This window comes from Lepidochelys kempii, chromosome 20 (assembly GCF_965140285.1).
Source record: "Lepidochelys kempii isolate rLepKem1 chromosome 20, rLepKem1.hap1, whole genome shotgun sequence".
NCBI lineage: Eukaryota > Metazoa > Chordata > Testudines > Cheloniidae > Lepidochelys > Lepidochelys kempii.
Window position 1 is genome coordinate 5,545,391 of NC_136399.1, and position 25,200 is coordinate 5,570,590.

Sequence of the window (25,200 nt, forward strand, 5' to 3'; positions counted from 1 at the left end):
TCTGCAGTTTCCACAGTATGCATCTGATGAAGTGAGCTGTAGCTCACGAAAGCTTATGCTCAAATAAATTGGTTAGTCTCTAAGGTGCCACAAGTACTCCTTTTCTTTTTGTCTTGATACAGTGGAAGTGCCTCTTGTTAAGTTATTATGGGTCATACACAGGTTGCCTGGTCTGCCAGTGTCACAAATGCATTCTTGGTTCTTATGCTCCCAGAGTGGTAAAGGAAAATTTCTATTTAACCAGCTAAGAACATAAAACATAAGAATGGCGAACCTGCCTCCCGCAAAAGAATGGTTCATCTGGTCCAGTATCCTGGCTTCTGACTGCATTGTGTGAAGAAATGCTTCCTTTGGTTTGTTTTAAACCTGCTGCCTATTAATTTCATTGGGGGACCCCTTGGTCTTGTGTTAGGTGAAGGGCTAAATAACACTTCCTTATTGACTTTCTCTACACCAGTCATGATTTTATAGACCTCTAGCATATTCCCTCTTCGTCGTCTCTTTTCTAAGCTGAAACGTCGCTCTTTTTTTAATCTCCCTTGGGTGAGAAGTTATCTCATAGGCCTAATTTGTGTTGCACTTCTCCGTATTTCTTCCCGTTCTAACACATCTTTTTTGAGATGAGATGACCAAAACTGCATGCAGTATTCAAGGTGTGGGGGTCCTGTAGATTCATATCGTGGCATAATGATAGTTGCTGTCTTCTTATCGATCCTTTTCCTAAGGGTTCCTAACATGTTGTTAACTTTTTTGACTGCATGTTGAGCAGATGCTTTCAGAGAACTGTACACAATGACTCTGAGGTCTCTTTCTTGAGTGATAACAGCTAATTTAGACCCCATCCATTTGTATGTACAATTGGGATTATCTTTTCCAAAGTGCATTACCCAGTACAGTACAGGAATCAGGGGCACAATGTTACCAGATGTGCCTGTTACTTTGGGGTAGGCTCATTGATTAGGGTTACTCTTCTTGGGGGAGGGGGGGAGGGTCTGTAATTCTATTAATGTGCTGCTTATGTCACTTGTGTGGAGCTCTCCTCCTTCCTTCTGCAAGTCCCCTCCCAGTGGAGCTACCCTGCAGGACCTCGGTTCCCCAGGGCTGGGTCCCTCCAGCCTAGAACGAGATGAACACGCACGCATGCACGCTCACACTAGCAGAGCAAGTCTGAGCGGACCAGGTCCATCAGCCCTCTCCAGCTGATCCTCTCATATGGCCCTGTACTCAATGGGCTGGGTTAAGCAGCACTTTCAGCTGCTCCCCTCTTACGTGCCCCAAGTTTAACACATCCCTGTCCCACTTTCACGTTACAATTGTACTGGTCGTAACCCACTTCATGAGCAAACCCCACAGTATTTTTGGGCACTACCGGGATCTTTAGCTTAGGTAAAAGAAGGGTTGCTGCAGAGTAAATGGGGGAAGCGGAAAATACAGAGTAAAATTGGGAGGGAGAGAGAGAGAGAGAGAAGCAACCAGCTGTACCATAAAAGTTATTTGTTGAATAATAGTGATAACTACACAAGGAGGGCTAAACAAACATAATGGTTACATTTGAAAGGTTAATACCTGAGGAAGAAAAGAAAATGAAGGGGCGGGGGTGGGGGGGATATCTCACCCACTCCATGAGGCTTGAACTGGTTGGGGTTCCCAGGTGGTGGTGGTTGCTCAGGGTCCTGAGTGCTGGAGACAGGAAGAGCCCCCCGCACGGTCAGTCAGGAGATGGAATCCCAGTGGAACTGAAGCAGAGGTTGGGTCTATACATCAGAACCCTTACTTGGGCATAGGTAGGGGGTTTTGTAGAGAAAATACAATGGTTCAAGGGAGAACACTAGATTTGTTTAAGGGTAAACTGATGGGTTTTCAAGGGTTTTCTTTAGGCTAGACAATAGGAGCTGATCACTCTTGGCTATGGGTGGTGGTTTTTTCCAGGGAGCTCACAAGGTAACGAGGCTGCTTCAGTATTTTAGGATAATAAAGATTTATTACTAGAATTGGTCTGATAATTGCTGAGCTAGGTGTGTGCAGGCGTAGGTTCATTAGCATCTGGAGCAGGGATTCCCATGATGCAGTGCGTCCCTGCTTTTCTGGTCCCAGAGTTCAGTGCGGTTCTCTGTTCCTCATTCTTCATGCTAATTCCTATCCCATCTTTCATGCAGATGAGGCTAGGGGAGTTGTCTCTGTTCTTCATTTTGTATGCAAATGGAGATGTCTTAATCTTGTCACCCTTCTCAGGAAGGGTCTAGGTGTGACTCCCAACACTCTTCATTGTTCTCTGCAAGCCTTTTCTCTGATGGGTTTTGGTTCAAACAGAGACTGGTGGGGGCGGGGGGTGTCTTTCATGAGTCAGACAGGCTAGATACTGCGCCCTGGTTCCCCAAAAACACAGAGCTGACTGGTCTCAACAATAAGGATGGCAAGTGAAGTCTAGTCCAACTGGAAACCATTCATTCTTCGTTCTTTCTTCTTTTTTCATTGGACTCAGGGAACTTTTGATCGGTTTGGATCTCTGATTGGACGAATAGCACCATACAGCTGTGATTCGCTGGCCACGTCCCGTCAGTGGGTGGTTGACTGTATCAGCTGCCTTCTCTGTATACAAGGTGAGGAGACCATTAGCAGGTATAAGGAATTCTTCACCTTCTTTCACTGTTGTAATGTCCATTTGTCTGCCTATCTAGTTCTTTCTGTCCTGTCTGTTGTCGCTTAGATAACAGAATGGTGGGCATCTTGTAAATACCTCATTAGAAGAGAAGATTCTGACGTGTAAAGAGCCTAGCACACTTTTGGGAACTGTACAACTAATAAATGGTCTGCATACAGGTAGATAAGCACTAAATTCCTTAGGGCTTGTCTACACAGGGACACTAAGGAAAGTTAATCCAAATGAACTAAAAGTGTACATTTAAAGTGCATGAGGTAAATGGCATTAAACACATGTGTGGATGCTCGGATTCTGAATTAAAATGGGCCTTATTAATTGTAGTGAATTCCATGGATGAAACTAACCTGAATGAAGGCCACTTTAATTCTAAATAAGTGTGTCCCCATAGGTGTTTAATGAAGTTTAACTCATGCTTTTTGAAAATGAATGGGGATTAGCTTTCTTGAATATCGCCATGGAGACAAGCCCTTCGTACTCAACATTTTCATTCTCTTTACCCTGCCACTGGCTGTACTGGAGGGGTTTCCTGGAATAATTCTGTAAACAAAAAGTTCTTCCAGCAGCCCTCTGGCATGAGCCTTCAGAGCTATTGGAGTAAGTAGAGGCCATTTTTCCCCTTTGTGAAAGAGTAGGATATTCTTTTCACCTAAGGGTTAGATGATAAGGGATAGAGCTTGGTTATCGTTTAAGGCCATTTCCAATGAGGGTGACCAGACAGCAAATGTGAAACCTCGGGACAGGGGGTGGCGGGGAGTAGGAGTCTATATAAGAAAAAGACCCCAAAATGGGGACTGTCCCTATAAAATTGGGACCCCTGGTCACCCTATTTCCAATTATTATTAATCAGTCCTAAAAACAGTGTGGGTGATTCAGAAACAGAATAAGGGACTCCAGCCTTTGAATGTACGACATAGTAATCCCAGCATTGTTTAGAAGTGACTGATGAGCCTGGGTTTCTTGCCGAAGTTTTTTGTCTATCCCAGTCTCTTTTACAAGGAGAGTTTGGTGGAGGGATTCACCTCTAAACTGGAACCTCTGATCTACCTGCATGAGTTGTACTTGAATAGGAGCTTAGATGTAAATAGTGAGAGCAGAGAGACTACTGAAACCGGACACACACAGAAAGACTAGGGACCGAATGGCTAGGCAGCAGTTCTGCGGAAAAGGACCTTGGGGTGACAGTGGACGAGAAGCTGGATATGACCCAGCAGTGTGCCCTTGTTGCCAAGAAGGCCAATGGCATTTTGGGATGTATAAGTAGGGGCATAGCGAGCAGATCGAGGGACGTGATCGTCCCCCTCTATTCGACATTGGTGAGGCCTCATCTGGAATACTGTGTCCAGTTTTGGGCCCCACACTACAAGAAAGATGTGGATAAATTGGAGAGAGTCCAGCGAAGGGCAACAAAAATGATTAAGGGTCTGGAACACATGAGTTATGAGGAGAGGCTGAGGGAACTGGGATTGTTTAGTCTGCAGAAGAGAAGAATGAGGGGGGATTTGATAGCTGCTTTCAACTACCTGAGAGGTAGTTCCAGAGAGGATGGTTCTAGACTATTCTCAGTGGTGGAAGAGGACAGGACAAGGAGTAATGGTCTCAAGTTGCAGTGGGGGAGGTTTAGGTTGGATATTAGGAAAAACTTTTTCACTAGGAGGGTGGTGAAACACTGGAATGCGTTACCTAGGGAGGTGGTAGAATCTCCTTCCGTAGAAGTTTTTAAGGTCAGGCTTGACAAAGCCCTGGCTGGGATGATTTAGTTGGGGATTGGTCCTGCTTTGAGCAGGGGGTTGGACTAGATGACCTCTTGAGGTCCCTTCCAACCCTGAGATTCTATGATTCTATGATAGCACATGGATCCTCCCATATGAAGATCCATGCAGTAGGGGTTCAGTTTCCTTAATCGTTACAGTACTTTTTCTCCTTTTCTCCACTCCAGGCCAGTCCATAAACCTGGGCTCAGCAGAGGAGGAGCTGAGATGTCTCCGTGAAGCACTAAGAGCTCCAGACCCCGAGGCTCTGTTTCAGGCATCTTCCAAAATGGCCAGGGTAACTGACTCAAAAAGCTTGTGCGGATGTGCGAGTGACCGGGCACCGTTCATTTGACATTTGCTCTTTCATGATGCCTTTCCGTACTCGGAGGGAGCTGTGGGAGTGGGGCGTTGGTTGCTAGTAACCAGCAAGATGCTTTTCATAGATGTGTGCTCTGAATGCCACGTAAAAACCAGATTCCACAGAATGTTGCACGCCCATGAAAATGCGCACGCGGATGCACACGCATGTACCTATCCAGCAGGGCCGGCTCTTGCTTTTTCACTGATCCGGAGCGGTGAAGCACAAAAAATAATGAAATAAAAGACCCCCATGCCGCCCCAAGCTTGGCTGGAACACCGCCCCTTGCAATCTGCCGCCCCAAGCATGAGCTTCCTCGGCGGGTGCCTGGAGCCGGCCCTGCCATCCAGCCATGCAGGAGAAAAACTATGTTAGTGGAACATCAAGCTGAGAAACCACCCAGGATTCATTCTGTCACCTTGTGGGTTTGCCTTCGCCGATATTTGTGTGCACGCCTCTCTTGACTGACTTCTGTGTGCTGTAAAAAGATGCAGTGTATGTCAGAGACTACAAACGGGAAACTTACCTCCTGCGTATCCAGTACAATGTTGTGCTAACTGTGCAACAGAGTCTTTGCCTCTAACCTGATATCATTAGTGTAGAAGACAAAAATGTAGTCTAGAGACTAGAGAGAGAATTGTAATCCCAAATGGCGAGCTAGACAGGAGGCTAATTCACCATTTGCTGATGCATGTATCTTTTTTTCCATTTTTAAAAGTGCTGGAGCCAAACATCATGGCGGTCTCTCCTCTTTTTGATTTGTTCCCAGGTTGTTAGTGAGTACTTTCCTTCGGAACAGGCCACAGACTTTATTGAGGCCACATTGGGTGGTCTGCTGTCTGCTAGCCCCACCTGTGCCACGGCAGCTGGACTGTGGATGAAGATCATCCTGAAGGAGTGTGGAGGTGCCATGCTGGACGAGGTAAAACTGGGAACTGGAGAGCTTTTCTGCCTGAACTCTAGACTTTTTGATCTTTGCCCTCATGTGTAAGGAAGAAAAATCTTGCTGTTTCTCCCCCTCGGACATAGAGTCGATTCCATCTCTGTTTCTACCCTAAGATAGGCAATGGCAGAATCAATAGCAGTAGACCGAGATAATCCAAGGGAAAAGGAAGATGGTTGGTTGTTTATTGGTCTAGCTTGTTGCCAAAGTATTCAGCCAAGAAAGGCTTGAGAAAACAGACTCTGGGGAAAAGACAAGAAGACAGAATGACTGGCACTTGGAGGCCTCCAGGTATTAGGAGGCCTATGGTTAAGGGCTACATGGATTAAAAAGAGCACTGGGCTATTGCCAGCCTCTTGCCAGGTTTCTGAGCCTGGGCTCCAGCCCGAGCAGGAACAGCTCCACTTTTAGCCCCATGGTGCAAGCCCCACAGGCCCAGGTTGACCTGAGCTCTGAAACTCAGTGCTGTGGGATTTTTTTGCTGTGTAGACCTACCCTTTAAGAAGAGAAGGAGGGAGGGAGAAAACACTAGTGTCTTTGGGATCCACTATTTATATGCCTTATTCTGGCGCCCAGTGCATTAGGGCTAGATGAAAGGAGCACTCCACAAATCTTCTAACAAGGCCGGTGAAAGGCCTCGGGAACAGGGAACCCTCGCAGCAGAACTGCCATGTTTGCACAGTGTTTTGAAGATGTGAAGGGCTAGGAATGAATATGAGAGGTAGTCCCCTGTTCATAGTCCCAGGCATTTGCACACTGTCTTTAAAGCACTTGCATATTTTGTGCTTGTGGTTGTTGATGAGCTCTGCATTCTTCGAGGCAAATGCTCAGATTTGGCTGCTTAAATCACACCTGCAAAATCTGGGCAAGCAAAGCCGCCTTTTGTGCATGTGAACTGTTTATGTAATGCATAGCTGGGCACCACCACATTAAATTACCTGGTGTGTCTGTGTGTGTGTCAGTGTTAATTTTTACAGCCGTGTGTGGGCAATTTGTGTGGGTTCAAGTTACGCAGACGTATTTGAACATTTGCTTCTTGAAGTGAGGCATTTCTAAAAAAGCAGCAGATGGTTAAATAAAGGTTTTGATTCTGTAGAGTGAATGGAGAGAAAGAAAAAGGGACATTTCTTTCTGGTTTTGTTCCTTCCAGGTGCCAGATATCCTGGCTATACTATATCGCCACATGCCTACGATCCAGGAGGGCAGCTTGAGGCAGTTCCTGGTGGAGGCAGTGTCCATTCTAGCTCACCATCACCAAGAGGCAGTGATCTCCAGCCTCCTCAGCAAACGTCTGCCGATGGACAGGTATATACCGCTACCTCTTGCATTCATCTTGGTAAAACATGGATCCCACAGCTTTACTAGGAGATGTAGGGCTTCATTTAAGCCACAGACAGTTTGGGATCATTCCTAAGGGTTAAGAGCCTGGCTCTTTCTGCAGGAAGGTCCAAGAACACGTTAAGGTGGGGTGCGGAGAGAAATTAAGTGTCATTCTGTTTCCATTCATGAATAGCTGCTTTGACATCCTAAAGACCTATCTTTACTGGTATAACTGGAGTGTACTGTTGGAAACATCTACCTCTCTAGACGCCTGAATTGAGCTCACTCTGGAAATGAGCAGTGGCTGTTGGTTTCCTGGTAGCATGACAGCTTCAGGTGCAAATCCCTGGCTGATTGCAAAGACTAGGGCCAATATTATCATCAGACCTCTGCTTGGTATCAGTGAGGGTGGGGCTGCTAGAGCAGTGTTGCCATCCTTGGTACTTAAAAGTGGACTGGAAGCAGATCCACCATTTCATTTAAAGATCCCTAACTGAGTTATCAGTGGTCAGTGCTGGAATCTAAGACCATAAGAACAGCCATACTGGGTCAGACCAAAAGGCCATCTAGCCCAGTAGTCTGTCTTGCGACCGTGACCAGTGCCACATGCCCCAGAGGAAATGAACACAACAGGTCGTTGTCAAGTGATCCATCCCCTGTTGCCCAGTCCCAGCTTTTGGCAAACAGAGGGTAGGGACACCATTTGTGAAGGGGACATAGGATGGCCATGAATATTCATTCTCATAGTTGTATGTCCATCGAGTAGGAATCTGGCTGTTCTTTCATCCACTTGCCTTCCAAACCCTAGATCTTTGGGAGCCACATGCTCATGATTCCAAATTGACTGGGAAGTGGAGAAAACAGGAAGCGAGGTTGGCGCTCTGTGTCCTGTCCTTCTGAAGTCTAGTATTAATGGTTAGGCTGCAGGAAGACTAGGTCACTTAACTTAGTTCTGTACCTGGAAACTCCATATTTAAACACAAGGAGAGTTAAAGGAGGACAGGACTCCTAACTCTCTCATCATAGGCAAGGAGAACATTTGGTCTTTACTAAAATATGACGCATTCAGGGTGAGCCACAAAAGTGTCCAGGGCTCACCTGTAACTTCTGTTAAACTGCAGTGACACCGCTGAGCTGTGGAGATCTCTGGGGGGAGACCCCTTGCTTGCCACTCAAGTCCTACGAGCCCTAATAGAGAAGATAAAGACTCCAGCAAGAACAGAAGGCAACATCACCTCAGAGACAGAAATTGACAGGCATTTGGCAGCTGCTGAACCTCTCTCAGTAAGTTAGATGACAGACACATCTTTCAGGCTTTCCTGTGCCCTGTGACAATCCTGCTGATGGAAAGCGGGAAGTGTGGTATAATATTGCTGTGTGGGCACTTCTCCTCTGATGGACTGTTTCCCTGAGTCCGGCTCTGCTGTCTGTGGAACAAATACGGCAGTTTTAGCTACGTTACTGATTTCCTTAATACTCTCTGGCCATTAGAAAGTCTTTGGAGCAGGTTTCTCACAGTGCTTTGCAAATCTTCCTTTGGACTCACAGCATGCCTTGGGAGGTCATACACATTTATACGGATGTGGGAAAGTGAGCCACGAGTTAAGCAAGTTGCTCGCTGTCATTCAAGTTACTGGCCGAAGGGAGAATTTAGTACAGCAGATATCAGAAGGGGAGAGAGGGAGTGATGGTGTTGGGAAGAGATCTCCTTTTTTACCATGCTCTCCTTTCAGGCAACATGTGCCATCTTTGAGGTGGTGTCAGCCCTGCAGTCGAGCAAAGCTGTGCGGGAACTGCTCCCAGAGTTGTTTCCTCTTCTCCTGCAGCAGGTCAGCCAAACCCTCGGACAAAAGCTGCCTTTGCCAACGAGAAGCAGCCCGAGCGAAATCCGAGAAGGGCTACAACTTCCTGAGGGCAACCCTTGCCGGTAATTAGAAGGAAGGGAGAGAAACAAAGAGAATTCCAGGAGAGTTGTGTGACGCTCCCCAGGAGTTCCCAGGGTTACGAGGCACCTTACCATCACATGCCCTTCGAGTGAGGAAGTCTTGTCTGTGCCTGCTGTGGGTCAGTTCCCTGAAACTACCAGGCTCTGGCAAAACAAACCCTGCCACCCAGGCCTCCTCAGACCTCAGTCTCTTTGTACAGCTTAATGACAGGCACCCACCCACCCCCGAGTCTTCTGACCATTCCGTATAGTGTCCAGCCCTTTATCCACTGAACTCCCACAGAATTGTCAGGCCTGCTGTTCCCAATGGAACAGTACACACCAGTTTATTACTTCTTCTTTAGACTCTGTACTCGATACTTATACTCTGTACTGCAAAACACACAGCACTTAGATATATTTCTAGTGAAAAGAAGAACCGAGATTATCAAAGAACAGAGATTCCAGTGACCATGAGTAAGAATGCAAGCAAAAAATGGTTACATTTCAAATGAAATCATAACCTGCTCCTAGAAACTAAACTTAACCAACAGGTTAACCTCCTGTCTCAAGATGTTTCTCACCCAAAGTTCTCAACCAAGCCTGATCGCGACCCCTCTTTCATGAAGCAAACTCGCGGTCCATCTACTTCCTAAGTGAAAGATGTCCCCCAAATAGACTAGAGCAAACCTTTGATGTGTACCCCAAAATTGGGTCCCCACCCCCTGTCTACTTCCTGCTACTTTTCTTTCTTTGAAGTTCTCACAGTCCTTCTCAACTGAATGTACATTAAGCATGTAGGGTTCACATGTAAACAAACAGATGGATAAACATTTCTTGCCTGAAAGAAAACCATTTTGTCACCTTTCCTGGTGACTAGTTCCGAGACACAGATCCTAAGAATGTAATTTTCAATGCATATCCATGACTCTTGACACAGCATCTGTACATGCGTTTCACAATGATATTGGTGACATGGGCTTTTATTTGAGACTCATGGGGCAATCTTTTAGTGAGCTAGAATGTATGTACCAGGCCCTTCGGCACCCACTCTGTGCCCCTCGCCAGTTAACACTAAGATTCCTGAGTCCTCAGTTGACTTCAGCTCTGGAAGCACATTAATGTACATTTCCCACCAATCTCGCAACATTATTAGTTTCTCTTCTTGTTGTGTTTCTTTATTCCATGCCAACAAGGTGCTCAAATTACAGACTTCATGGTTTTATAATGTCTCTGAATTTTCCTAGGAAACCAGGATCTCAGCTCTGTTCACGGATGGGCAGCAGGTATCAAATAAACATAAGGAAGTACTACTTCACACAACACACGGTCAACCTGTGGAACTCATTGCCAAGGGGTGTTGTGAAGGCCAAAAGTATAACTGGGTTTAAAAAAAAAGAGAATTAGATAAGTTCATGGAGAACAGGTCCATCAATGGGTATTAGGCAAGATGGTCAGGGATGCAACCCCAAGCTCTGGGTGTCCCTAGGCCTCTGACCGCCAGAAACTGAGACTGGACAACAGGGATTGGATCATTTCATGATTGCCCTGTTCTGTTCATTCCTGCTGAAGAAGCTGGCATTGACCACTGTTGGAAGACAGTGTACTGGACTAGATGGACCATTGGACTGACCCAGTAAGGCTGATCTTATGTAGTGGCCACAGTGGGTCAGGTTTGCAAGATGGGTGCCTCAGTTTTGTCCACAAAACTTGAATTTGTTCAGATGGATGGGTACCTAGTTATGTGATTGCTGGCGCTGCAGACACGAGTATATATTCTGCTCATGCTGTTGGCCCATGTGCAGGCCCATTTTAGGTACCTATGTGACAGGGTGGTAGGCTGTGCCCCGGCCTCTTCCATGGACACAGACTGCTCTGAGTCCCTCCAAAGTGTTCTAGGGATGCCTGCTCCTGAGATCCTGGTGGTAAGGGCTCTGATGACTGTTTGACCCCACTGGATGATCTTAAGTCACCTTTACACTTGACCTTTGTTTTCTTTCTCCTCCCTCTTGTCTCTACTTTCGTGTCTAGGTTCCTCCAGCCCCTTTACATATATTTCCTCTTTACCTGGCCCTTCAGGTTTTATTTACACCCTCCTGGGCCTCCATACCTGCCTTGGTGTCCCTGTTAGAAAGGGATTCCAGTCCATGCCCAGTAGAAGGCAGTGGGGCAATCCATCCACTACCCCTACATGTTTCTGCCTAAACTTCCCCTTAATTTTCAGAGTCACCTCTGCCATTGGGCAGAATTTATTGTCCCCATGGACCTGGTATTCAGTTTTGATCCTACCTCTGGGAAGTATCCAGTGGGGTTTCCCTAACTCCTGCCTGATTAGCAAACAGGATGAAGCTGTGTCCATTAGTCCCTTTGGTGGCTCCTCCCTACCCAGACCGATACGGTAGGTACTTTCTTTTTTCTTCCCTGCCTGGGAGTCTTGTCCCAACCACAAAACTGGGCAAACCCACAGTCCATTTTCGGACAGTCTCTTTTTAGATGTCCTTCAGGTCCATGTCGGAAGCACGCCGTAGGCCAAGCTCCCACTACAGTTCCTTGAGGCTCCTCCCTCTTCTTCTTGCTGCCCTTCCCAGCTGTAGGCATTCTGGTCCTTCTCAAATCTAGTCCCTTAAGCCACTGACTCACTCTGGGAATGTCCGCCTCTGCAAATTCCTCTCACTTTAACTGTGGGGTCCAGATGAACTGGCTGGCGCCACAGAACCCATACTCGGGTATGCTCAGGGAGACTCTGAAGAAACTTCCAGAACCATGCAGTCCGTGATCTCCCCCACAGTCTGAGTATCTGGCCTTACCAATGAGTGGCCCAATCTTTTAATTTCTGTCCAAATGCACAGAGGCATAATCCCTCAATCCATCTTTCAACTCTACATTTCTGGCAGTACTTTTCTGTAGACAGGCCCCACCTCGTCCAGCATGGCTGCCTTAATCATGTCATAATCTCTTGCCTGCTCATCACTAAAAGCCCTAGATGTGCTTCCCCGGTTAAATAGGGTGTCAGTTGAAGGGCCCACATTGTTCTGTCCCTAGGAGGTCTCACTGCTGCTCCTTGAAGAGTAACCAAAAACACATCGGGGTTGTTCACGGGTCCCATTTTACAGTCTGATCTCCTGTGCCTGGTTTCCATTTCCTGTCACGGGACTCACCAAACTTTGGGGGAGTTGTTGCTAGACCTGGGCTTGTTCCCATATAAATTCCTGCCGACTCCTTTGCTGTTAAACCTACCGGGCGAGGAAAGGCTGTTTTTCTGCCTGCTGGGATTGTTGGAAGGTCTGTCGGGTCTTCTACACCAGCGGTCTCCAAACTGGGGTGCGCGGGATGATCCCGGGGGGGGCGTGGCAGCAGTAGCGCCGCCGGACGGCACTCCGCCGTTTTTTTCCTTCGGCGGCAGCTCTGCATGTCCACGGCTGGTGCTCCCCTCTGGCGGCCCGCCTGTGGCAGGTCTCCCATCGGTGGCGCGTCTGCGGCAGGTCACCCTGGGGGTGCGTGAGCCAAAACGTTTGGAGGCCACTGTTCTACACCAGCAGTTCTCAACCGGGCCGGTTTTAGGGGGTCTGCCAAGCAGGGTTGGCTTTAGACTAGCTGGGGCTCAGGGCAGAAAGCTGAAGCCTTGAGCCCCTGCACCCTGTGGGGTTAAAATCTGGAGCCAGGAGCCCCAAACTCTGATGCCTGGCAGGGCAGAGGCCTGGAACTGGGCCATGGAGTATTTCTAGCATGTTGAGGGTGGGGGGAGGCTCAGAAACAGAAAGGTTGAGAACCCCTGTTCTACACTTCTCTTTGCTGCTTCATCACCCATTTCAGTGTTCCCTCCATCACCTGGACTGCCAAACCTCTACACCGGCTTCTCCAAGAGGCTCTCCATTTGCATAGATAACAGGGAAATCCCTGATGAGCCCCCAGCTGTGACAGAGAGGGGTGTTGCACCCCCACATCTTCCACAAACACAGACCGCGTTGAGACTTTTTTGCTTGTAAACACCAATGTATAGTCTATTTAATCCCCCTACCAATACATAGCACCTTTATATTGTATCTCAACTTTCTAAGCTCTTCTCCAAAAGTCAGGTGGGGGGTAAGGTGTTTCCACTCAGAGACCTCACTTTGTCAGGCTCTCCTAGCTTTTTGTTTTTCTGTTTCTCTTAGGGTGACCAGACAGCAAGTGTGAAAAATCAGGACAGGGGCGGGTGGGGGGATAGGCACCTGTATAAGATAAAGCCCCAAATATTGGGACATCTGGTCACCCAAGTTTCTTTCTCTGTCTGTTCCCCTCAAAGGGCTCCTGCCCATGTCCTTTTATACAGTTTCCCTGTTAATGGAATGATTGGTTCCTTGATTCACTAGCCCCAATCTGACCTCCTAATCAGGTACACCTCTATCCAATTAGGCCTTCTGTGAGGAACCGAATTAGTACGAATAGTGACCAGAGTGCTGACTCAAGTGCAAACCCTCAGCACTCTGTCACCTCATATCTGGAGATATGACCCCAAAATGTCCATTAGTGATCACCACACTCTATGCCCCCTGTTTCTGGGTCCTGATCATGTATCTTTTCCATATCACTGTACTCTGCTAGTGCCCATACTCCTTGCAGAAAGAGAAAAAGCCCTGGCTGGGATGATTTAATTGGGGATGGGTCCTGATTTTGAGCAGGGGGTTGGACTAGATGACCTTCTGAGCTCCCTTCCAACCCTGATATTCTATGATTCTATGATTCTATGAAAAAGAACTGCAAAATTTTGTCCCTAGCAAAACTAGTCCTATGAGATGTATGAGACTGAAACTTACCTCCCAGCATCAAGTCCTTCCAGGGACACTGGTGTCCAGGACATTGCCAATGGGTGAACTGCCGATTGAACAGCAGACCTGAGAAGTAACCGGGGCTTCCTGACTCTCTGTTCAAGCTGCACCTTCCTCCTGATTGCTGCAGTTCTGTGCCTCTCTTTCCCCAGGCTTTCTATCAAAGCATTAGAATCTGTGCTTTTCAAGGGTGGGAATGAGAGACTGGTGAGAGCGCTCAGGAAGCAGAGGACTTGGACTCTTGTGGAAAACCCCAAGACACACCATGAGGGAGTGTGTCTGCTGGTGAGGTAAGAGATCTAGGAGGCATCATTTTATCCTTGGGAATGAGTAGCCAATAGAGTGGCTGAGAGGGAACCTCCCGTTTATAGCTTTGTGGGCGGGGAGTGCGGGGGTGTCCTGGGTGGAAACACACAGCTCCCACTCCTAGATATCAGAGCTGTATGCTCAGAGCAGCTGAGTTTTTGAAGTGTGCAATCTAGCCCATGAGCGGTTTCTTTTGTCTTCCAGGCTTCTGCTAAGATCTGGACTTATAACACCTGAGATCATACAGAGCCTCCTCCCCTGGGTGAATTCCCCCTCAGAAAACCACCGAGTCACCAGCACAGCTTTCCTTGCCCAGGTAAGACACAGGGCTCTGAAGAGCAGTTTCACCATTAGACTCTTGTCTGCCTTTCTTTCGGGAGTTGTACAGTTCAGTTCATAGGAGTAATTGTCATTTTAGACAGTAGAATAGGTCCTCCTTTATATGGAAACCTCACCAGGAACTTCACGATACCTTTCTGAGTCCTTCTCTCTCTCTCTCTGTGGTTTTTATTGCCGTCATTGCCTATACTAGCTACACAACCACAGGTGCTGGCTGAGAGAGATACGGACAGAGTTTGGATGACTGGACCTCTTCTGCCAAGTCCTAGTGCTGATCCTAACCAACACCTCCTGAATTTGTTTTAGCTCAGCACATCATCTGAATGAACTGAGTGTCCTAATACTACCAACCAAGCAACCTACAACTACATTAATGTCTATCTTAGGTTCTCATTACTCTAGTATCGGAGTACCTCTAAACTCTTTAATGTCTGTATCCCCACCACACTCCTGTGAGGTAGGGAAGCACTATGTTTCCTATTTTACAGGCAGGGAACTGATGCACAGAAGGGCTAAGTGACTTGCCCAAGGTCACACAGGAAGTCTTTGAGGGAGCAGGAAATGAAACCTGGGTCTCCTAAGTCCTAGGCTAGTGTGGGGATACCTGCTGGAGCATCCTCCCTTTCCACAGTCTTCCTCCAACATCTGCATCATATTTCCCACTTATGCTAAGCAACTATCTTCGGGGCTTATCCGGTTCTAAGAAAAACAACCTCTCTGTGCCTGTGATGGGCTGTACCTGGGCTTTAAGGCTCCTTACAAGAGGCCCCATGGTCCTACTACACCCTGCCCCAGGAAAAGAGCCCCCAGTCTGGGTCTGTCTAGAGAGGCCTCATGAAAGCAGCCAATCCGAGCCCATCAGGCTTGGCTAAAAGGAGCTGAAGGGCTTTAGCAGGTCAGTTCCTGGCAGGAACTGGAGGGGCAAGAAAGGGCGCTGCTCTCTGGCCACAGAAATTCAGGGGACAGCCAGAGTTTGATTCTGGCAGCCTTTACTTAAGCTGGGTTTTCAGGAAGAGAGTCCCGAAGAACTTTAACTCTGAGGTGAGGGTGAAGCTAAAAGTGGCCGGTAGGAAGAAGCGACAATGACCTGAAATCAAGCAGTGCCTAGCTCCTGTTTATAGGATCCATGGTTTGGAACCCAGAGTTAGGGGCAGGCCCAGGTTCCCCTACCACCAACAGTGGCATAAGCCCCATGGAGGGGACAATGCTAATGGAGAGCTTGAACAAAGGGCAGAATGTAAAGGACCCAGAGTTGGGGCTGGAGACCCTAGTGAGGACAATGGGACTGTTCTTGACTACCCCAGAAGGGGTTCCTTTGGACTTTGGGACTCAGCCAGAGGCCTGAGCCACAGAAGACTCACTGAGGACGGCTGGCAGAATGCACCAGGGGTGAGAAAAGGACTGTGATACCATACCCAGCCACTAAGAGGCTCTCAATAGGTGAGTGGATCCCTATTCTAGTGCCCAAAAGGAAAGCTCCATGTTTTGTAGACCTTTCTCATTTGTGTGGAATTTCTCATTTGTGTTACAGTGTATTATGTGCCAAGTATCAGAGGGGTAGCCATATTTGTCTGTATCCTCAAGACTGGGGCTGTAGGAGGACTCCTTGTTGTTTTTAGTGTATGACATGTCTGCTCAGATTCTATTCCCAATCTTAATGATCATATTGGGGCTAATGGACAGGTTGATTTTCTTTCAGCTAATGAGTGATCCCATGCTCAGGGAGAAGAAGTTCCTTAAGCCAGTCTTACACATCTTAGAAGAAAAGTCACATGATAGGAACAGCATTGTCCGGCAGATGGCTGTAAGAGGCCTGGGAAATTTAGTCTATGGGGCGCCTGAGAAGGTAAGAGAGAATACTGACTAGAATGCAGCATAACGAGAGAAACCAAGGAAAATAGTTGTTCGGAGTTTACAGAGGCTGCACACAATGCACTAGGCCAAATTCTGCTCTCTCACATACCCGAGTAACCTCTTTGCAGTCAATACAGAGCAAGCTAGATCCTTTGCTAAACTGGGCATAAGCAAACAATCTGTGCACTTTAATATGACCATGTGTAAATGTCTCCATCTAGGAACAAAAAAAAATGCAGGCCATACTTACAGGATGAGAGACTCTATCCCAAAAAGCAATGATGCTGAAAACCACTTGAGTCATGGCAGAGAATCAGTTGAACATAAGGTGTCCCAATGCGAAGTTGTGGCCAAAAGGGCTGAAATGATCCTTAGAGGCATAAAGAGAGGAATCTTGACTAAGAGTAAAGAAGTTCTTTTCCCTCTGAATATGACACTCATGTGAGCACTGCTGGAATGCTGTGTCCAGATCAGGTGTCCACAATTCAAGAAGGATGCTGATAAATTAGAGAGGATTCAGAGAAGAGTCCCAAGAATTCTCAAAGGATTGGCAAAGATACCTCTAGTGATAGACTCAAGGAGCTCAATCTATTTAGCTGTACAAAGAGAAGGTTAAGGAGTGACTTGAGGACAGTCTAGAACTACTCACATGAGGAACACATTTTGAGAATGGGTTCTTCCCATTAGCAAACAAAGGTATAAGAAGATTCAATGGGGGAAAATGAAGCTAGACTAATTCAGACTGGTAATAAGGCATTGATTTTTAATGGTAATTTTAATTAACCATTGGAACAATTTACCAAGGGTTGTAGTGGATTCTCTGTCACTAGCAATTTTAAAATCAAGATTGAACGTTTTTCTAAAAGATACACTCTAGTTCCAACAGAGACTATTTCGGGGAAGTTCAATGTTATGCAGGAGGTCAGACTGGATAATCACAAGGGTTTCTTTTGGCCTTGGAATCTAAGTAACTAGGAATCTAATAATAGGATGACACAGGTGTATTATGGCACCAAGTTTGGCTCATTGTAGCTCGAACCTGGTCTGAAATATAGCTATAGGTCTCCAGGGAGAGGGATGGGGGGGTGGGAGGGGGAGATGAAATTCCCACAGCTTCATAACTGCTAAAGAAAATGTATTAGAAGTGTGATCAGTGATCAGTGTTCTTTTATGTCGTATGTTTGTCCAGCTGAAAAAGCACAAGAAGTTTCTTATGGTCATCCTGATCAGGGCCTTAAGTGACCCTTTCAGTTCTGAAGTCATTGGCGAGAGCATGAAAGCAGTGGCCAAAGTCCTGAAGGAGCTGAAAGAGAAGGACATAGGTTCTTCCTTCAGAGACCTCACCCAAGAGATCCGGACCTACTTTGACAACGTATGTGACCAGAACTCTCCAGCCCCAGTTCAAGCGATCTTGATTAGACTCCATTTACTCCCTGGGCATTGCTCATGTCAGAGTGAAGAGATGTTTCGGCCCCAGGGAAGAGAGGTGTTTTTCGGAGGAGGAGAACATTAGGAGGATGGGGATGACATCCCTGCTCCCACAGTCTCCCCCTTCTGTTCTTCTTTCTTGCCACTGAGAAGCTCAAAGAAAGTCTGAATACTAGATTAGGTAGCTAGATAACCATGAAAAGGGGGTTCCAAGGTACAATAGAGAGCGTTGGGCCTGCTCTATACCATTTCTACGTGAGAGGGTTGGAATGATTCCGTTTTGCAGAGAATTTTGAGATGTCAAATTTTGGTTTTGTTCCTATTTGTGGCAATCCCTCTCCCCAAACTTCAAAACTCTTTGTGAAACAGAATTCCTATTCTCAGCTGAGCTCTATTGAAAGCCTTGGGTCCGGGCAGTCTGTTCTCAGACTATCCCGGTGCTGGGAACCCAGGAAACTGTGGGAGCTAGAAGTGCCAGGGAGTTGCAAATTTGAGAGCCAGGGTCCCAGACGCTGGGGGTTTGGAAGCCCACGATCCCAGTCAGCCTGCTAGATCGGCTTCCAGGGAGCTGAATGGGTGCACTGGCAAGACAGCAGGCAGGTTTCTAAGGACCCCTGCCTAGCTTCTGGAGGAATTTCATCAAAATGGAACTGTCGCTAAAATAGTTTGATGAATCAGCAAATTCGAAACAAAAATTAGTTCATGAAAGTGTTCCCGACTAGCTGTAGTTGGAATCCCTCGACTTTAGCGTAGAAGAGATGGCTGTGCGAGGTTCGTGATGTGATTGTCCCTTAGTTACTAACTTGTGGGGCTTTCTTGGCTGTAGGAGGATGATGCTCTTCGTTTATGGTCCTTTGTCCTATTTGGCATCCTGGCCCGCCTGACCAAAAGAAAATGGAAGGGCTATTTCGCCGAGCAGGTTCGACAGAGCTGGGTCACACTTCTGCTGCACCTGCAAGACCCGAACCCCAGGGTTTCAGTGGTAAGACCGAGAGTGACTTATTTACTAAGCCAAAGGAATCTTCCTCCCAATGACAGGGGAGCTCTGCTATTCCTGCCTGCTCTGGAGGCCCAAATTCCCCCCTCAGTTCATTGCCCTCCTGCTGAGTCAGTTCCCACCAGGTTGGTCCATGGCTGCCTCACCAGAATCCAGGATAGGTCATGGGTCTGAGCCCGACAGCTCTCTCTTCCTGTCTGTCTCTGCACCCCAGGCCCCTGCCTCCCCAGAACAGAAGAGAGACCTGGTGAAGCAGCTTTCGTAGGTAGATCTGTTCCAAAAAGACATTGATGCTACCTCCAGGTTGCAGTGGAAGCTCTCCCCTCTATTAGTCATTCCTGCATGTTTTCTGCCAATTACATCCAGATGAATCCCTTTTTATCCCGGAATAGATGAGCAGTCAAGCAGATGAGTTCCCTTTGAATGACCAAAGCACTCAGTAGGGAACAATTAAATGGTGTGACACGCTTCCTTTTTTTCAGGAATGCAGAGCTACGTTTCACCTCTGTGTCCCGTTTTTGGGACTGAAGAGGCTCCAAACTGCCGTGAATGAACACCTTGATGGCACAGCCGAGCTGAAGCCTGAAGAGCTCCAGGTGGACATTTGCAGACACCTTGTGAGTGAGCTGTTGAAGTGTCTGAGATTCTTGACTGGAGTGGTATGTGGTGGTGTAGAGGTGTGGGGGGGATGTGTGATGGGTAATGGAAATAGCGGTCAGAGTGGGATATATGACTGAGGGTGATGGGAAATGTAAATCTGCCACAGATCCCCATTTTTCCCACGTCCACCCAGTCACCTGTTCTTTCTCTGATTTATCTGTGGCTCGTAAAAGCATGTGCTGGCAGTCAAAGGGCACTTCTAGCCAGAGAGAGCTCATGTGTCCTTGATTTCCTCTAGGCCAAAGAGAATGCCGAGCTGCTGGAGAACTTGTACAAAAGCACCATCATGTACTTCTTTAGCAGATGGGAAGAGATCCGGGCAGTTGCAGTCAAGTTAGCTGGTGAGAGATGATGCCCAGTGTCCCTTTTGGTATTCCCATTGAGGGAGAGAGAAAAAAATCCCACTGTGCAGCACTGAGCTGCCATTAATCTCTCTATGCCTCAGCTTCCCATACATAAATGGGGATGTTAATATCCCTACCTCTCCAGTGTGGTGGTCGGAGGAAATCATGACTTGCTATAAAGTGCTTTGGGATTGTTGCAGGGAAAGCACGGTGCAGTCATTTAGTAGTAGAGGCTGGGACACTGTCTCATAGGGCATGTTTACACTTGGAGCTGGGGGGCTAATTCCCAGCTTGATGAAACATACCCGCACTAGCCCTGAGTGCTAAAAATAGAGAGTAGCTGCGATGGCAGGAGCAGGAGGAAGTTTAACCACCCCAAGTATGATCCCATCCAAACCCCAAAGTCGATTCTCAAGGTGGCTAGCTCCTCCCACTGCTCGTGCTGCTTTTGCTACATTCTAATTTTAGCATGCGAGCGCTGTCCGAGGTAGTGTGGGCCTGTCCCATTGAACTGGGAGTGATCCCCCTTGCTCAAAGTGCAGACCCACCCACAGTGTTGCTCAGTGCTCTTCACTACGACTTCATCATTGGGAGGCATGCAGCCCACCTGCCCTCAGCACCTGCTCTTTCAGGTTCCTGGCTACACCACCTTGTCAAGGAGGCAAAAGGTTCCTCCGCTTTGGCCCTGTGCCCTCTTCTCCCAAGCATACCCAGGTGAGACAGGCAGGCATTGTGGCCTAAGTCCCACCTGTCAGTCACCTTGTGGGATCCCTGCTTAGAACTCGCTTATTCCTGGCCCCAGGCCTTTGCTCAGACCACTAGACCAAGACACTAGCATAGTATGTCTCCAATAACTGACAGCAGTGGCAAGAGGAACACAGACTCTTTAAAGCAAATGGGTTTTGTGTAAACATTCTTAAAAAAAAAGTCTTTCTCATTCTCTTCAGTGTGGACTCTAAACTGCACTAGCATCCTCTTGCCCACAGCTCACCCTTAGGTCCACAGTAGGAGAGGCCAAAGACCTGTCTAGGGGCTGCTAATATCACTTTGCACTCAACAAGGGAAGGTTTTATTGTTGTTGTTTGTTTTCCATTGTGTATTTAGGCATCATCCTGGAACACACAGACAGGCAGCGTATGAAATGGCCGAACCTGGACCATCTGCTGATGTGTAAGTAATAAATACAGCTGAAGTTCTGCTCATCCGTGAGTTCTAAAGGAATTTAGCTGACAAGCAGCAGTAACCGATACCACTGGTGCAAAGTGCATCAGCCACACATCCAAGGACAAATTCAGTCTTGCCCAGTAGAAAGTCAGCTTTAATTTCCCCTGAAGGGGGCAGCTGCAGGAGGTGTGATGTGAGTCCGTGCATCTCCTGGTTGTCCTGGCAAGGCCCCCTCCGCAGCCAGTGCTATCCACTCTTTGGGCGTTATTGGCTCTCTGTGGACTGCCCAGGTGAGGAGAAATTGTAGCCACTTTCTGCTCCCCCAAATTTCCCACCAGCAATTTTTCTTCCAGTAGGTGCCCTGCATCCTGCACAAACCAGCTTGGACCTGGTCTCTGTTCAATTCCAGGGTTATTGGAGCTCAGACCGTGGCTCCTGAATAGAGATGGAAAATAAACTTAAAAGTGGAAGCTATTGAAACAATGGACCTTCTTCCATTTACAGCAGAGTGGATGACTTTCTGGTCGAGTCAGGGCCTCCCCACTTGTTGGGAGCATGGAAGGGAGCCAATGGAGGAACCTAAAGCTTTCTTTGTATTGGAGAGCTTCTGTTGCGTGCTATTCAGAGATAGTAAGTCTCCAGCTAGTTCAGGCACAGGTGACAATATGAAAAGTGAGGCAGATTCATCTCTCATGTATTTTCCATCCCAATAGAAGGACTGAGCCCAGTTTCACATTTTACAATGTGATCATTCAGCTCTGGTAGTTCAAGATTCTGTGATCACGCTTAGCTGTGATTTGACAGTCTGTACACTAGCATGTTGTCCTCTGTCATTTCAGCTCTCCAGTTCCTCAAGAAAGACCCAAGTCCCTCTGTCCAGCTGGTGGCAACTGAGGTCCTAAATGACATCTGTCCTGGCCGAGTGCTTGGGGAATGAAGCGGGAGACAAACAGAAGAAGGCGCTCCAGTAGTATAACGGCCGTACCATCAATCAAACGTTAACCCCACCCTTGGCCCTCGTAAGCCTTGCCCACCGGTCACTGGAAGTCCCAAGCCATGAGGTATTACTTCCAGGGTCAAGGCAGACAAATGACCGGAAGCAATGTGTGTCATGTGACCCCTCTAAGAACTCCTCCCTTTGTCCTCTACCAATCGGGATGGGTTTCGCCCTGATAGGAACGCCCCAAGAGAAGATTTGACCAATCAGGGGGAGTTCCGGGGCAGGATGACCTGTCTGGAAGTGGTTCGTGTGACCCCTCTAAGAATACCCCTCACCACCATCTACCAATCAGTAGGGGTTTGAGCCACTGGGGACCACCCCGAGAGGAGGTTTGACCAATCATGGGGAGTTCCGGGGCAGGATGACCTGTCTGGAAGTGGTTTGTGTGACCCCTCTAAGAATACCTCCCACCACCATCTACCAATCAGTAGGGGTTTGAGCCACTGGGGACCACCCCGAGAGGAGGTTTGACCAATCATGGGGAGTTCCGGGGTGGGGTGATCTGTGTGGAAGTGGTTTGTGTGACCCCTCTAAGAATTCCTCCCACCGCCCTCTACCAATCAGGAGGGGTTTCAGCCACTGGGGACCACCCCGAGAGGAGATTTGACCAACTGGGGGGAGTTCCAGGGTGGGGTGACCCGTCCGGAAGTGCTTCGTGTGACCCCTCTAAGAACTCCTCCCACCACCTTCTACCAATCGCGATGGGTTTCGGCTGCAGAGGACCGCCCTGAGAAGAGATTTGACCAAAATGGGGCAGGTTCTCGGATTGGGTGAACCGTCCAGAAGAGGGTCCTGTGACCCCTCTAAGAACTCCTCCCAACGCCCTCTGCCAATCAGAGTGCAGCACCATCACCCCATAAGTCCCAGCGCTGGGCAGAGGAAGCCATCTCTCACCAAGAAGACATGTTTTAGAAATTGTGGAAAGGCTGAGAGGAAACATGGACTCCTTTACCACCCCCGTGAGACCTTCAGATTTTGTTTTAGCTCCGAGGACCTTTGGAGTTGTGTGGAGAAAGCGCTACGGCAGTGACAGTTCCGAGGAGGGCCCTTTGACTCAACCGTTGACGGATACGTCGGAACCCGACCCCAAAATCCAAACCTTTGTGAGGCACCCCGATGAGTGTGACAGCCTCTCATTGTCCAGGCCCTAAAGTTGGAAGGCGATTGTGGCTTGGGGGAGTCACAAGGTGAACGGGAAAGACGGCGCTCAGGTAAATGAATGATTAAGAAGCGACGGTCGATCATGGGGGTGTAATGGGGTTAGGAATCGACCTGGCATTACATAAATGTAAAAACAGGCAGTGGGGTGCTTACACTGTTTTTTGTCTGAAAATCTCTCAACAGCTCGACGATGCCTTTCTAGAGGCCTTTGAGAAGTTACACATCGGTAGCCCTGTGGGAGTAAATCCATCGCGCATCAGCTGTTTTTGCTCCTGTCTGAGACCCAGATCTCAAGAGGAAAATCCAGAAAAGGACAAAAATGGAAGAATGAACCAGCTCAGACTCCCTCATGGTAGGGATCATGACGTCCTTTGTTTCAGGCGGCTGTAAAAGATTGTGTTAAACCAGGCGATTAATAAAACTTATTTAAATGTGCCAGAATGAACGTGTCCTCCTCCATACTTGTGTTCGTAAAAGACGGTCCCAGGAACAGCCATGTCTCCACAGACGGCTCTGTTAAAGAAAATCTGTTAAACCCCCAGGAAAGTTGGGGGCTTTGACGGGGTCAATCTTCTTTTTCAAGTGGCCAAAAAGCATCATAAAACTTTAAATAGAAGACAGGTCAGAGCTTGGCTTTCACACCAGGATGCTTACGCTTTACACAAACCAGCTCAAATACGTTTTAAAAGAACCAGGACCGTTGTTTCAGATGTGGACGTGCAATGGCAGGCAGATTTGGTCCGTATGCACCGCTTCTCCAAACACAACAGCGGTTTTAAATACATCTTAACAGTGATAGACATTCTATCCAAATATGCCTGCGCCTTAGGCCTAAAAGACAAGATGAGCGGTGAGGAATCCAAGGCCTTGGAAGCTATTTTTAGCCAAGGTCGCGTGCCTCAAAAATGACAAACTAATCGGTGGAAAGAATTTTGAAACAAACCTTTTAGCAGATTGTTGAAACGGCACAGCGTTAACGCTTTTTGTTACTGATAATGAAGTCAAAGCAGGGGTTGTGGAGTGATTTTAACAGAACTTGAAAAAGATGTGGAGGATGTGGCGATATTTTACAGCCCATAACGCCTTTCGCCACATTGACCTGTTACCTGACTTTATGAAGAGTTACAACCAGAGCTTTTACAGAACTCTACGTACCAGACCCGCCGATGTTAACCCTTCCAATTCTCTGAAGATATGGAAACCGGTTGATAGAAACGGTTTTAAAATAAAACCGGTTGTTGCCCCTTTTAGAAAAGGCGACCACGTGAGACTATCTAAAACCAAAGGAGCTTTTGAAAAAGGTTGTGAACAGACGTTTACCAATGAGATATTTATAGTGGATGAAGCCTGAACCAGGAGCCTGAGACCTGTATACCGATTAAAAGATTACGAGAGTGAGACAGTTACTGGATATTTTTACCCTGAAGATTTACAAAAAGTAAACCCCAAACAAGACAAGATTTGCAGGATCGAAAAAGTTCTAGCAGAGAAAGGAAAAGGGAGAAAAAAGCAGCTACTGGTGAAATGGTTTGCGGGGGGGAGGAGAAATTTACCAGCTGGGTGCAAGCTTCTCAATTCTGACGTTTAGACACAAACAAACAAAAAGATTCCTCCTGCAAAGACTGAGGGAGCGAAAAATGAGCGACAGCGGGTTTTACATGACTTTGCCCAGCAATGCCAGCTCTGCAGTTTTTCCTCAAAACACCAGCTCGAACTTTACAATACAGCTAATTAAGCCCTTGGATCTCCCGGGTGCCTGGGAGGTGGGGTTAGTGGAAATACAACACCCGCACAGCTGGAACGCTATCAACGAGGACACCCCTTTTGAAATCACCTTTGAAGATACGGCATAGAGTTTTATCCTACGACGAGGTTATTACTCGTCCATACCCAAATGATTGGATCATATGAACAGTACCGTGGCTCGTCATCCCCCACCACCTGAGGTGGTCATGAACGATGACCCTGTGGGTAGAAAAGTTAGCCTTAAATCCGCTGATTTTACTTTTATGTTTTCTACCAGCAGGGAGCTAGCTAACATTCTAGGTTTGGGCCCCAAGCGCAGCGTCCAAAAATTCCCCTTCTGGGCAGACATCACAGGGGGAGTTAATTCCCTGTATCTGCACACAGATATTGTAGTTTGTGAGGGACTTTTCTGTTCCCCTCTTACACTGTGTCCCT